This window comes from Dromiciops gliroides, chromosome 1, assembly GCF_019393635.1.
Source record: "Dromiciops gliroides isolate mDroGli1 chromosome 1, mDroGli1.pri, whole genome shotgun sequence".
Taxonomy (NCBI): domain Eukaryota; kingdom Metazoa; phylum Chordata; class Mammalia; order Microbiotheria; family Microbiotheriidae; genus Dromiciops; species Dromiciops gliroides.
This window is the reverse complement of record NC_057861.1, coordinates 527147676-527153675: the sequence shown is the minus strand read 5'-3', so window position 1 is coordinate 527153675 and position 6000 is coordinate 527147676.

Below are 6000 nucleotides of genomic sequence, written 5' to 3'. Positions count from 1 at the left end.
GCCCACGCAAGACCCTCCAGGTTTCTCTGAACTCCTCCTGCTCATCGTTTCTTACAGCACAATAGTATTCCATTGTATTCATATACCACAACTTGTCCAGCCATTCCCCAATTGATGGGCACCCCCTCAACTTCCAATTCCTTGCCACCACGTAAAGAGCAGCTATAAATATTTTTGTACATGTGGGTCCCTCTCCACTTTCCATGATCTCTTTGGGAAAAAGATGCAAAAGTGGTATTGCTGGGTCAAAGGGTATGCACAGCTTTATCGCCCTTTGGGCATAATTCCAAATTGCTCTCCAGAATGGTTGGATCAGTTCACAAGGAGCTTACATTCTAATAGCAGAGACAACATGCAAACCACCATGTAAATATGAGACATATATAGAGTAGACAGAAGGTAATCAGAAAGGATTTGGGTGATAAATGTTGAAATATAGAAATCCTGGTGACAAAAAGATCAAGTTCTCAGACAGCAAACTTGATTATTCTCTATACCAAATGGAAAGTTCATTTTTCAGGGAGCAAGTTAAAAGAAAAAAAAAAAGACAATCAAAGTAGTAATTCATTTGTTTGTTTGTTTCAGGGCAGTGAGGGTTAAGTGACTTGCCCAGGGTCACACAGCTAGGGTCAAGTGTCTGAGGCTGGATTTGAACTCAGGTACTCCTGAGTCCAAGGCTAGTGCTTTATCCACTACGCCACCTAGCTGCCCCAGTAATAATTCATTTGTATAAAAATACTTTTTTTTTTTTTTAAGTGAGGCAATTGGGGTTAAGTGACTTGCCCAGGGTCACACAGCTAGTAAGTGTTAAGTGTCTGAGGCTGGATTTGAACTCAGGTCCTCCTGAGTCCAGGGCCAGTGCTCTATCCACTGCACCACCTAGCTGCCCCCTGTATAAATACTCTTAATTGGGGATAGCTCTCATGATTAGTTAAAAGAGTCTCATTCCAAACAAGAAGCTTTTTTTTTTTAAACCAACAGTATTAAAATCACACAATTCCAAGACTAGCAGGGTCCTAGTGAAGTCTTTTAGGCTCTCTCTGAGTCTGTTGAACTTTGGGACTACCAGGCCATTCTAAAACAAGTTAGATGTCCTGGCCAAGAATAACACAAACATCAACCTTCTGAAATGTTGGTTTTGTTCTCTTCTCTCTCCCAGCCAATCTCTCTCCCTTTCAGTGGAAAATTGTCAGTTGGGTTCCCTGTGAGAGATCATATCTGCAACCCTTCAAATGAAAGGTAGCTGGGAGGTGGTGACATAGAATGATTAATATGATTTAGCACAAGGGAAAGAGGTAATATTCTTAGTAACTGTGCCCAGGATGAAACGGAATCAGTCTATATTTTTAAAAAATAGATTTTTAAAATTGGTATCTTGTTTTTTTTTTACATCACCTAAATTTCCCCCTGTATCCCAGAGAACCAGTCCTTATAACAAAGAACCTTAAAAAAAAAGAAAAGAAAAAAGGAAAAAGAGAAAAAATTTCAATAAAACTAATCAACACATCACAAAAATCTGACATTTTTCTATAATGTTATATACCCATGGACTCCCCCTCCTCTGCAAAAGAGTAGAGGGAGGAAGCTTTTCAAAGCTTATTCTCCATAGTTTTGTGGAGTTTTTTGCAGGGCAATAAGGGTTAAGTGACTTGCCCAGGGTCACACAGCTAGTAAGTGTCAAGTGTCTGAGGTCATATTTGAACTCAGATCCTCCTGAACCCAGGACCAGTGCTTTATCCACTGTGCTACCTAGCTGCTCCCTTTCCATAAATTTTTCAATATTCATTTTCCACTGTTTAGTGATGGTTGTGAATAAGACTGTTTATTAAAGACATCAAGTGTACCTCGTGGTAATACCCTTTGCTCAAAAATGGATTCTAGCAATAAGATGCAATGATGATACATAATACCCATGACAATATGAGTGGAAAGAATAGCAGTAATAATATAACACAAAACTGAATTCTGTGTAGTTATGATGACCAAGCTTGCCCTCCAGGAAGAGATTGAGAAAATGTACCTCCTTCCATCCATATCTCCCCTCCTTCTCTCCCTCTTTTGTAGAGGTAAGTATCTGTACCCATAGCATGAACTGTCAGACTTGGGTGATACAGTGACTTTCTTGGTAGGGCAGGGAGGGCTATATATGGAAATGAAAGTGATGAGACAAACAAAAGATATTTTTAAAAAGATATGACAATGCTGTCACAGTCTTAAAACAACTATCCAGGTACACGAATCATATAGGATGTTATTTTCTCTGGGCCATATATTTCTCCTTTGTAAACTTAAGAGTAAGTGGGTAGAGTATATAAATCTCTAAGGTCCCTTTTAGACCTTGGGGGCAGCTAGGTGGTTCGGTAGATGGAGTATTGGGCCTGGAGTCAAGGAGACCTGAGTTCAAATCTGAACTCAGTTCAAATATAGCTTCCTATATTTACTAAGTCTGGAGCCCTGGGCAAGCTACTTAAATTCCATCTGCCTCAGTTTCCTCAACTGTAAAAAGAGGAAAATAGTAGCACCTCTCTCTCAGGGTTGTTGTGAGCATCAAATGAAGAAAGTATTTGTAAAGCATTTAGCACTATCCCTGGCTCATAGGATATACTTTAAGAAATGGTTTTTTCCTTCCTTCCCTGCTTTTTGTTGTCCATTTGTTTAAATCGTGTCTAACTTTTTGTGACCTCATTTGGGGTTTTCTTGGCAAAGATAGTGGAGTGGTTTCCTATTTCCTTCTCCAACTCATTTTTCTTTTCCTTTCTTTTTTTTTTTTTTTTTGCGGGGCAATGGGGGTTAAGTGACTTGCCCAGGTTCACACAGCTAGTGTCAATCCAACTCATTTTTATAGTTGAGGAAACTGGGGCCAACAGGGTTAAATGACTTGCCCAGGGTCACACAGTTAATAAGTTTCTGTGGTCAGATTTGAACTCAGGAAGATCAGTTTTCCTGACTCCAGGCCTGGTGCTTTGTCCACTGTGCCATCTGGCTGCCCTCCCCTACTTTCAGCTCTAAATCCTGTGACTAGAAGAATGTACCACCTAGAATGCATTACCCCTATTACATGGGGTAGAAAGGGCATAGGAGGAGAGAGAAAATGACAAATATTTGGCCTTTCTGGATAGCCCCGTGTCAGGTGGGATGCCAAGGACTACCTGGAGCTATGGTCAATGCTCTAGAAGCCTGTGAAGTATTTCTGGGCTGAAAAGCTGGTGTCACGGCTTAGGGGGCAGAAGATTTGAAAAAGGCTTGAGGTCAGTTTGTGGGAATCCTTTGGCGCTCAGCAAATGCAGCTGCCAATGCCGTTTGGCCAGACAATGTGTATGTGTCTTAGAAAGTCCGGAGAGTCTAGGGGGGAATGTAACTTCACACGAGGCCGAATGCTAAGGAACTAATTTTAGTTTCTCTGCAACAGCTACTTGGCCCAGGACCAGAAGGAGGGGAAAAATGGATTTTTTCCCCCAAATAAAAGAAATAACAGGAGATTGAAACCTGGTTATTTTCCATTACTTTTCTGGTATAAGCCACCCAAAGAAAGCTGACCCCAAATCCCTCAGCAGGGCATTTATTCCTTAAAAGAATTATATGTGTTTTTGTTTTTCGGTTGGGTTTTTTGCTTGTTTGTTTTAAGGATTTCTATCAGTATTGTTCATGAGTTTCCTCTTGGCCTTTACTTGTTTTCTCTTTTGTCACTTTATTGAATTTGCTCAATGATCCTAGGACACACAATATAACAAAAGCCCATTTTTAAAAATCATTATTCTCCTAGTGGAGCAAGGTAGCTGAGGTATAGCAGATAACTTGCCTCAGACCCAGGAAGACCTGGGCCTTTGAAAGATTTGTAATTAAGTAAAGTTTGTCATTTATCCTCAGAACCTAGTGGAGAAGTTGGCACATTGTAGGCATTTAAAAAAATTTGTTGAGGGGGCAGCTAGGTGGCACAGTGGATAAAGAACTGGCCCTGGATTCAGGAGGACCTGAGTTCAAATGTGGTCTCAGACACTTGACACTTACTAGCTGTGTGACCCTGGGCAAGTCACTTAACCCCCATTGCCCCGCAAAAAAAAAAAAGAAAGAAAGAAAGAGAAGAATCTCTGATGATAGACAAAAACTTAAGGAGGTTGGTCTAGTGGAAAGAATACTAGAATTCAAGATAGTCAGTCATGGCTTTGAATCTTACCTCAGACACTTACTAGGTGCGTGACCTTGGGTAAGTCATTAAGTCATTAAGCCTCCATAGGCTTTACAGATGAGGAAACTGAGGCCTACGGAGCCTTAATATGAAGGCTTAAGGAGGTTGTCTGGATGACCGTTAAGGTCCTTTCCAGATCTAAATCTATGATCCTCTGTTCCCCAGACAAAGTCAATCAATCCACTGCCAATCGTGTGCTAGAAGTCTGATAGGTTGTGATTGCACCCCTCTAGCCCAGCCTTAGATAACCAAGGGTCACTTCAAAGAAACCATGAGGTCATGTAATAAGATTTTTGTGGGCTATCATAATACTCAAATGGATCTGTGATATCATCGATGTGACTGTTCTTCCCAATGATTCATATTGCAACCCGTCCACACCTGCCCATCCCTCATAACTCTCATCTGTGTCCTCTCATAACTTTAGCATGAAGGATCCACCCAACATGCTAGAGGTCTGCCTCTCTATCTCGTGACACACCAATGACACTGGAGGATCACTCTGACTGTCCATCTGGCCTGTCTCACTCTCCCCACACTCTTTTTCAGATTTCTTCATTGGTTATATGTTATACCCACAGGGCACCTCTCCGTTGCCTCCTCATCTTTTTCTATTCTCCAGAAACTGTTGTAGTCTATGTCTTGCTGACGTACAGCAACACGGGTAAAACGTTAGGGGAGAAGGGGGCCCTGCATGATGGCACCCCTGTAATCCCTGCTACTGGGGAGGCTGAAGCTGAGGAGTTCTGAGCTACAGTGAGCTAAGCCTATTGAGTGTCCTTATTAAGTAGAGCACCAATGGGAAAAGCCCTGAGAGTGGGAGGGAGACACCGAACTCGCTAAGGGGAGGGGGCCGGGGAGAGGTGCAGTATAAGAACCAGCCCAGGGTGGAAACTGAGTTGGTGAAGGCTCCCACGCTGAGCAACAATGGGATAAGGCCTGTGAATGGCCACTGTGCTTGTATGAGATAGAGAGAATTAGGGGGAGATGAGAGAAAAGGAGGGGAAAGGAGAGGAGGGAAGGGGAGGAAAAAGGAGGGGGAGGGGAAAGGGAAGGAAGAGGAAGAGAAGGGAAGAGAGAGGAGGAGAGGGAAAAGGAGGAAAGGGGAGAAGAGAGAGGAAGGAAAGGAGAGGAGAGGAAGGGAAGGGAGAGGAGAGAAAGGGAGAGGAAAGGAAGGGAGAGGAGAGAAAGGAGAGGAGAGGAGAGGGACAAATTGTTCTAAGAATCACACAGGTTTGTTTGTTTTTTCCTTTTGGTGGGATAATAAAAACCTGAATATTTCTCTTATCTGTATACAGCATTGCATGCAACCTGCTTGGACAAGAAAAGCTTCCTCCCACATTATTTCATCACTCTTTTGTCTCCTCTAATCTGTTCCAGAGAGTTAAGGATCAAGCAGTCAGTATCATTGTCTTTCACAATAGAAGATGACAACGTTCTTTGTTTCTGGTTTGTTTGCTTTTTTCCGGAGCTGGAGCCTTCACGTTACAGTTCATATTGCATATCACATTCATATTACAGCAGGGCTTGAGCTTGGCTTGTGCTTAGCCATCATGGCGGTGCTAGCAGTGATCATCTTCCTTTGCCTTGGCCCCTGGCAACTCTCAGCCTGGTGTCAGGAAACAGAATAAGGGACCGTCCAGGAAAACTGAATTATTTTATGTCATTCGATGTGTGCTCTCATTTCTCCCAAAGGCAGAAGTCCCAGTGATGAGTAAATCCTATAGGTAGATGGACTTACTAGCAGTAAGTGTCAAGTGTCTGAGGTCAGATTTGAACTCAGGTCCTCCTGAATCCAGGGCCGGTGCTTTATC